Below are 9236 nucleotides of genomic sequence, written 5' to 3'. Positions count from 1 at the left end.
ACATTATTTCTTTACCTCTATGGGTACTATGGCTGGTTAATTACATTTACATTTTTTGAGATTTATACTGGGTTCTGTACTATACACCTTGAGCATATGGACTAGGGTATTAGATTATTGGAACAGTGGTCCTATGATTGTGCTTGGACTAAACTTGTTGTATGTGATTCAACTTAGCATTGTATTTTATTTCTATATGTTGACCAAACTCTAGGTCCTCAATACTTATAATTGCATACTTATATATGCTGCTAACTACTAACGACAATTTTCTACTTGTACTAGAACGACATATGCTTATACATTATTTCTTTACCTCTATGGGTACTATGGCTGGTTAATTACATTTACATTTTTTGAGATTTATACTGGGTTCTGTACTATACACCTTGAGCATATGGACTAGGGTATTAGATTATTGGAACAGTGGTCCTATGACCGTGCTTGGACCAAACTCGTTGTATGTGATTTAACTTAGTATTACATTTTTACATGTAGACCAAACTCTGGATCTTCAGTATCTATATTTGCAAACTCATATATGCTTTTAAGATCTAGCAACAATTTTCAATCTATGCTTGAATGACAGATGCATATACATTATTTGTATCTATAGCTGTTTTTTCTTCAGGATATAGGGTAGGTTCATTTTTGCACAGTGAATCTATATTAGGCCCATTTTTGGATCAGGTACATAGGATCTTGGGCCATAATTACAGGGTGGATGTATTAATACTTTTATATAAATTCTGTATTGTTTGGTTACTCATTTCCGGAAATTATTACTATATATTTACCACGGTTTGGCCTTTATATCACAGAATTTATACTGTCTATATACTAGAAGGAATAATTTCATACATTCTGGGTGTAGCCTGCAATAAACCTAGAGTCAGTTCCTAGCTATTGTTTAAGGATATATGCGTGACATTATTCTGGCTCTCCATTACTGAGATAGGTATACGGATTCAAGGGTTTTCTAACCCTGGAATGCTCCCCAAATTACATTGGGACATTCAGTATTTGGAATTACATACATTAGGTTTTGCTTTCTTTTTATTACATTTTAGCATTTCATTCCTAATGTTTCAGCCCTGATATTAGGAGTACTTTTCTGTTTCTGGAACGTAACACTGCTATATTGGACTATTCTCTATTTTCATCACTTGATGTATTACGGATACAAGTTTAATTGGATTTACGTGTGATGCCCTGGCTGACATCCATATACTCTGTTGTATGTACTTTGGTCACCTATTGGGATTTCCACAAAGGTTATCATCCTGGTTTGTCAGCTCTGTTGTTTTCACATATCTATCCATCTCATATTAACAACATGGATTTAGAAAATATTCTTTCAGAATTATGTGCCGATCAGGAGGATATTAGTGTATTTGGAATCAATATCTCACCAGGCAGTAATCAAAACGAGTCTGGACAAAATTTACCCCATGAATGTGATTTGGCATTTCATTCCCTTACTAAGGGTCTCAAACATTTAAGATCTAACATCTGGCACCTAAGATTATTTCGTGCATACTTGAGCAAGAATATTGCCCCCAGGGGTCTTAGGATCTGTTTGCAACCATTGGTTGGGAGATCTGAAGAGAGACTAACCAATGAATGGAATGAAGCTTTGCAAAAAGTATCCATGTTATTTGTTAATATATTGGCACAATATTATGAGAGAATGGTGGAGACAAACCTCAATGAGGTTAGAACATTATGTCAGGAATGTAAAAAATGTGAGTCCCTTTCTACATTCCACGAATCTACCAAAAAATTGTCACAGGAGCTGGCAAATCATGAGAAAATAACCAGAGAAAGAAAAATCAAAAAATTTAACAGGGGCAACTCAGATTATTAGAGAGGACGCCCTTTTGAGTTACATAGAACAGTTAGATTTATGGATGCCAGTCAGGGGTCCACAAATATTAGAACTAGAAAAAGACCCAGATCAATCTTAAAAACTAGAGACAAGTCCAATACAAGCACATCAGGTGAGGATTCCTCATATACAGATAATGATAGTATTTGAAATAAGGAATCACCTAATCGGAAAAGATCGAACATGACAGTCACTTTAGAAATGGCACAAGGCGTCGAGGTGGGCGCAAACATAAGCACAGGAACAAAATCCAACTCCCTGGAGGGGTTGATTCAGAGCCTCTTAACATAACTAATTGTGTTTATCAAAATGTTTTAAATTTGTCTAATGTAACATTGTCTCATGAACAAGAAGAACTTTTGAATAAAGGACTTGGTTTTGTACCCGGGTTTTTCTCTGATGAATACAACATTGTCACAGATGTTATCAGTTTCTGTCGCAATTTGAACTTAAAATTGTTTTTTTTCCTGATAGGAAGTCTCAAAGATCTAATGAATTCAGATTTCTCAAATCTGAATTTCAGCCACCAATGAACAAATATGTATCTATTTTTATGCAATCAGTACTCAGGGATTTACATTTCCAACACAAGGAATTCAACATACTTGGACATAATCTATCACCGCCTGAGATTACAGCCCTACAACAGCTACTTAACAACCACAATATTGAGATTTTACAAGCAGACAAGGGTGGAGCGGTAGTAGTTATGAACAGGAGTTATTATCTCAATGAGGGTAGATCACAATTATCTGACACAAGTTGCTACATGAATATGGCCATTGATCCTACTCCAGTATTCAAGAAGGAAATAGATTCCTTCCTGAATTTAGCTGAAGAAGAAGGTATCATTAGCAAGAGTAGTGTTCTACATCTTACGGTCAAAGATCCACAGAAACAAGTCCTATATTTACTCCCTAAAATTCACAAATCAATATCCAAACCTCCGGGCAGACCAATTGTCTCTGGTATTGGATCTTTAACTGAACCACTATCCATGTTCCTCACTCAGTACCTTAAACCTCTATTGACCTTTGTTAGGGTGAGATTGCAGGATACTACACAATTCTTACAGATCATTCAGGATACACAATTGGAGCCTAGTTGGCTTATGTGCTCACTAGATGTCAAAGCTTTGTATACCAGTATTCCACATTGGGCAGGTCTACAAGCTCTACAGTACTGGTTAGACCTGTCTGCCTTATATTCCCCTGGGTTCAATACCTTGCTTATTTGCATGACTGAACATGTATTGAACAAAAATGTTTTTTATTTCCAAGGGGAATGTTACTGGCAGCTCCAGGGTATGGCTATGGGAGCCTCTTTTGCTCCAATTTATGCGGATATGGTTTAAGGCAGTAACTTGTAGTTTATTGGCCATTTTGGGTCATTTCGTCCACTCTTCAAATTTTCCTTAAAACTACCTTCCTCGAACTATACTACTGATCTAATATCCTATAACTAAAAGATCATCTCTACTTGACTCCAAGTACACTATTCTCTATCTGTTAAACCTAGCACTTGCTCCTACAGTACTTATTACCTTGAAAGTTTTTGTCTAGTCCTTCTAATCAGTTGCTAGTGTCCTCTCCTGCTCAGCTGGTGAACCTGAGAATATTGAGGCAATGTTACAATTGCCTCATGTACTCTCCTCCTCCCACAAAACAAGATGCAACTATAGGCTGAGCTCTCTCAACATAGGACTGGCAAGACCAGTCAGGAGGAGAAGGTTACCACACACTATAGACCCAGTCTCACATAGTACCATCACAACCTCAAATCATACACATAAACACACAAAGACATACAGGCTCTGATCAAAAATCTACCAAAACAGCAGAGGCCACCAAAGCAGACACCCAAACAGCCACCACCTCAGAACACAACACCTGCAACACATAGACCTCACAGTCAGAGTGTCAAACAGTGGCAAAACACAATGCTAGACACACTAGTCATTGGTGACTCCATAGTCAGACACACTGCACCAGACTGAGTAAGGAGAAGGTCACAGTAAGCTGCCAGGTCTCTCAACAGCAGGTACAAATACAACTCAGTCATTGTCCACGCTGGTGTAAACGACCTGAGACATACCTCCTTGGACTACATGAAAAGAGACATTGAGGAGCTCTCTGATTATGTAGCCCAGGCAGGTATGACCCTGACCTTGAGCAGTATCCTACCTTCACCAAGAATGATGCCACAATACAGAGATAAGATGATCGGCTTAAACTCTGGTGTCATTCAATCTGCCTGGGATGACATGCTGGCCTTTTTAGGCAAGGCTCAAATTCTAAACCTACCACCCTAGAACACAAAAGGGTAATGCTTATGGAGAACATCGATGTCTGTGCTGTGACAGAAACCTGGTTCAAGGCTCCTGAGAGCACCCCAGCACTATCAGGTCTTACCTCATATCATGCAAAACCCGGACAATACCAAGAAAGGAGGGTATCCATATTCATCAAGGACACCCACACCTCAAGACTGGTATGATGCATCGGAGACCATCCAGGTGCAATTAACCATAGGCAAGACTGCTCTGCAAATAGTAGCATGTTACAGGCCACCCTCACAAACTCAGGAACCTCACATGGCCTTCCTGAAAACACTAGAGGGGATAAATGTATCACCAAACACCATCATACTAGGTGACTTCAATTACCCTAATATAGACTGGGAACACTACTCAAGCCCAAACACCCTAGCACAAAAGTTCCTGGAATTCATAAACTCAAATGCCATGGAACAACTAGTCACCATCCCCACAAGAGGAGAAAACATACTTGATCTCATCATCACGAACATGGGAGCACAATGTTCAACACCGAAGTATACCCCTCACTGGTGAGATCAGATCACAAACTAATCTCGCTGGAGGTCCTCATCCCACCCCCACCTGAAATAAAAAAGACCACAGTAAAGAACTTTTCTAAAGACTAGTGTGGTCTCCGGAAAACAGTACTCAAGCCGCTGAATCACTTACAAATGCCTTCTACCAGCACCTGCAGGACTGCATGGATAAGGCAATCCCAAGCAAAACAAAGACTCTTTGTACCAAAGGCAAGCGTCCAGTCTGGTGGACTCCAGCCATAAACAAACTCTACAACAAAAGGAGGAAGCTACTACAAGATAGAGCAAAATCCTTAAAAGGTAAGACACCCTTGATCACTATAAGTAAAAAACTAAGAGCTCTCATAAAATCATCCAAAGCAAATTTTGAGAGAAAAATAGCTAAAGACTCAAAAGACAATCATAAGGCCTTCTTTAGCTATGTTAGAAACCTGGGAAGAAACTCCCAGATATGTTCAGAACTAGTTCAAAATGATGTGAAGATTACTGATCCTACAGACATTGCCAACATACTGGCTGACAGGTTCAGTGCAAATTAAAGGAGAGATATCTATAATTGCAGTCCCCAAACATCTCAAGTGAGAACTGCTCACAGCATCCATGGGACCTGATGGTGTCAACTCAATGAGGAATTAAACCCACAGCTAGGACAGCTGTTTAATCATAGTCTTACCTCTGGATATGTACCCAGGCTGCAACTGTGGTCCCACTTCACAAAATTACCGCCCATTAGCTTGACAAGCCTTATCTGCAAAGCCATGGAGAGGATCATAATGGACCTCATAAATAAAGACATAGGGAATTTGCAGACTTTGGATCCATCCCAGTTTGGCTTTGTCAAAGGCAGATCATGCCTTCTAAACTTGGTTGACTTTTAAACAGTCACCAAAGCCATTGATGAGGAAAGGCAGTCCATACAGCCTACCTCGATCTGGGTATCATTGAAAAACTCATCAGCTTAAATGTTAACCAATACATCACAAGATGGGTTGCAACCTGGCGGAGTGACAGAACCCACAGGGTCAGAGTTGCTGGCGCCATGTCAGACTCAAAGCCTGTCACAAGTGGTGTACCACAGGGCTCAGTCCTGGGCCCACTCTTGTTTGGCATCTACTTTTCAGAAGTACAAGCAAACACAGGAGGGTTATGGCTGACAAACTTTGCAGATGACTGCAAACATAGTAGAAAACACATCTGACACAGATATCCTTCAGAAGGGTCTCACAGAAACGGATAACTGGTGCCAGAGCCATGGCCTAAAGTTAAATTCCAAAAAATGCATAGTCATACCCTTCAGGAAAAACAAGGTTACCCCTAGCTACCAAATAGGTGGCAATCCACTGAGCACAGAAGAAGTTATCAGGGACCTGGGGACCCAGGTTGATAGTAGTCTGTCATTCGACACCCATGTACCTAAAGTAGTTAGGAAGACCTTCTACATTGCCCACCTTATCATGAAGGGATTCTCATCTAGATCAAGGGAGGTCATAGTCTCCCTATACTCATCACTCATCAGACCAATGATTGAGTACAATGCCCCATTCGAATGTATCTGACCCGACACTTGCAGCAGCTGGAGAGGCCACAAAGTTCCTCACCAAAAGGATAAAGGGTCTCAAACATCTGTCCTATGCTGTCTGACTGAAAGAACTCCAGCTCTATTCAGTGCTCAGAGGTGACCTTTGCCTAACATACAAGGCCATGTCAAACCCAGATTTGATGAATATACTTCACCTCAAAAATCTAGATCCGTCAGAGCCACAAGGGCGGAGACTTAAACCTCAACACGGCTATTAATAGGACGTGCTGGAGGGATAGATTCATCACCCAAAGACTCCTATGCTGTGGAACAAAATCCGGTATATATGAGGCAGAGCACTGGCCTTGTTCAAGAGAAATCTTGACCAATGGATGGGAGATCGCAGATATACCCCAGGGATTACCTCAGTGTCACTGCTCGACAGAGGCACAGCAAAATAATGGGTATAGTTCCCCATACTAAAGGGGTGGCATACTATGGGCTAGGCTTGTAAATGCCCTCGGGCAGATAGCCTAGTATGAACCTATGAACCTATGAACTTAATCTATTCATGGCTTTTTTCGAAGAATGCATGATATATGATCCACTACATAACATCTATCTTGTGGAAATTGATATATGGCGCAGATATTTAAATCATTGTTGGATGGTGTGGCGGGCTGATGCTACATACTTGGAGGAATTTGTTGAATACCTCAATGGCAATGTTTGGGGAATTGAGTTTATGGTTACATACAATTTACAAACCATCAATTTTTTGGATGTTACAGTTTCCAGAAACAGGGGTCACACCCTTAATACTAAGACATACCGTAAATACCCCCAATATAACACTTTATTGCATGCTTCCAGCATGCATCCACACCACACCATCCGCAACATACCTAAGTCACAATTCATGCATATTAAACGCATAAGCTCAACACAACTAGACTAAGAACGAGCCAGTTTAGATTTGTATCACAGATTTGCAAATAGAGGTTACAAATAACAGGATATTGCTAGGGCATGGGAATGGTCCACTAACATTGACAGGGATACATTATTACAATACAAAACACATAACATCGATTCTTCTAAATCTACCATCAGGTTTGTCACCACCTGTGGTAGAAATCACAATGCCATCAGGGACATTCTCAATACAGATTGGAACATTCTTTTGGCTAATGACCAGCTCAGATCACTTTTGGGATCACAGTGTCATTTTACATATAGGAGAGGTAAAACATTAGGTTCTTTGTTTTCTCACTTCAAACATAAGGAAAGTGGGGGAGCCATACACAAACAAATGACTATGTCTAGGGATGAATTGTTGGGCACATTCCCCTGTGGTCATTGTGGTTCTTGCAAACAAATTAGTAAATTTAAACAATTTACCAGCCAGAACACTAGTAGAGTGTGCGATTGTAAAATCTTTGGAAATTGCGGCAGCAGCTGGGTGGTTTATTTGGCTACTTGCCAATGTTCGGACTTTTATGTAGGCCAAACCTCCAGGTCACTTAGAACCCGTATGAATGAACATAGAAGTGACATCAAAAATAAAAAAGAAACTAATGCCTTATACAGACATACATTAAAACATCAAAATGCTCAGTTTACTTTTATGATCATTGACAAAATTATTGGTGACAGAAGCAACTCTCAAGGATGGTATAGTATTCTCAATCATAAAGAAAAATATTGGATCATCACACTGGGGGCGTTATTTCCACCAGGTTTGAATGACCACTTGTAACCAGAATCTTTTATGAGGAATCTATGTCGTACCTTACCTATGATGTTTACTAGGTAGCATTACTACGTTTAGCTTTGTCTTAACCATGGAATAATAGTCATAGGCGAAGCATCATTACAAAGGATAGAACAACTGTTTAAGCATTACAAGGATGAATGTGATGATGCCATACTTGAAGATGGGATGGAGAAATTTTGTAATGATCTTCAGGTGGATCCAACAGAATTCAAAGTGTTGGTTTTAGCGTGGAAATTTCAGACAGCTACCATGTGCAAGTTCACAAGGACCGAGTTTGTTGAGGGCTGCAAAGCGATACAAGCGGACAGCATTGAGGGAATTCGTGCCAGATTTTCTAGTATTCTGAATGAGGCAAAATCAGAAGAAAAATGTAAGGATCTCTATCGTTTTACCTTTCAGTTTGGCCTAGACTGTGAAGAAGGACAGTGGTCATTGCATAGAGAAATTGCAGTTGCCCTTTGGTGATTGGTCTTTACTCAGAATGTACCCCCTATATTGGAACCATAGTTAAACTTCCTAACTGAGAACCCCTCAGGAATAAAGGGAATCTCCCGGGACACATGGAATATGTTTCTAAATTTTACTCAGGTGATTGGGCCCGACCTCAGCAATTACAGTGAAGATGAGGCTTGGCCAAGTCTGTTTGATACCTTTGTGGAATGGGAAATGGAAAGGAGAAAAAACGAAGAGGAAGCCAATTGTAGTACTTGTCCTCACGCAGATGGGTTGTGTCCTAGTGAGTAGATTAGATAGTGGATATGGAGTTGAGGAGAAAGTGTTTTTCTCTCTCCATTTGGGTCTTTTCTGTTGGCCTTTTCCTGTTCTGAGAAATGAAGAGGACTTTTTTAAAAGTACGTTGCAACACCCTTCTCTGCCTTCTTTTTGAAAGGGCTTCAACTCAGTATACTGAATTATGTTCATTGCACTTTTTATGAATTTGCATTTTTTTAGTATTATTGTTCTTAAGTGTTTGGTCTGTCCTAGTAAGTACAACAGCAAAGTTTTGTTTAATTCTTAAATGTTTTATTCTTGTTTTGTAAGAAATAATTTTACTTATGAACAGTAATTACAAAAAGCTGTTGTATTATTCCCTGTCCACCAGTTACTGGTGTCATTTATGCCTTCCTCAAGCAAAGACATAATATATTTATATGGACAGCAGTGTCTTGTATTTAAAATGTAATACAAATGTAGTCTGT

At 39.7% G+C, this 9236-nt stretch overlaps 1 pseudogene; it reads left to right on the top strand.

Moving 5' to 3' along the window:
- The first annotated feature begins 2663 nt into the window (after positions 1-2663).
- Positions 2664-8781, top strand: LOC122814980 (annotated as a pseudogene).
- The last annotated feature ends 455 nt before the right edge of the window (positions 8782-9236 follow it).

The sequence above is a fragment of the Protopterus annectens genome, chromosome 1.part1, assembly GCF_019279795.1.
Source record: "Protopterus annectens isolate FY-2018-M chromosome 1.part1, PAN1.0, whole genome shotgun sequence".
NCBI lineage: Eukaryota > Metazoa > Chordata > Ceratodontiformes > Protopteridae > Protopterus > Protopterus annectens.
This window is presented reverse-complemented; position numbering and strand designations above follow the sequence as displayed.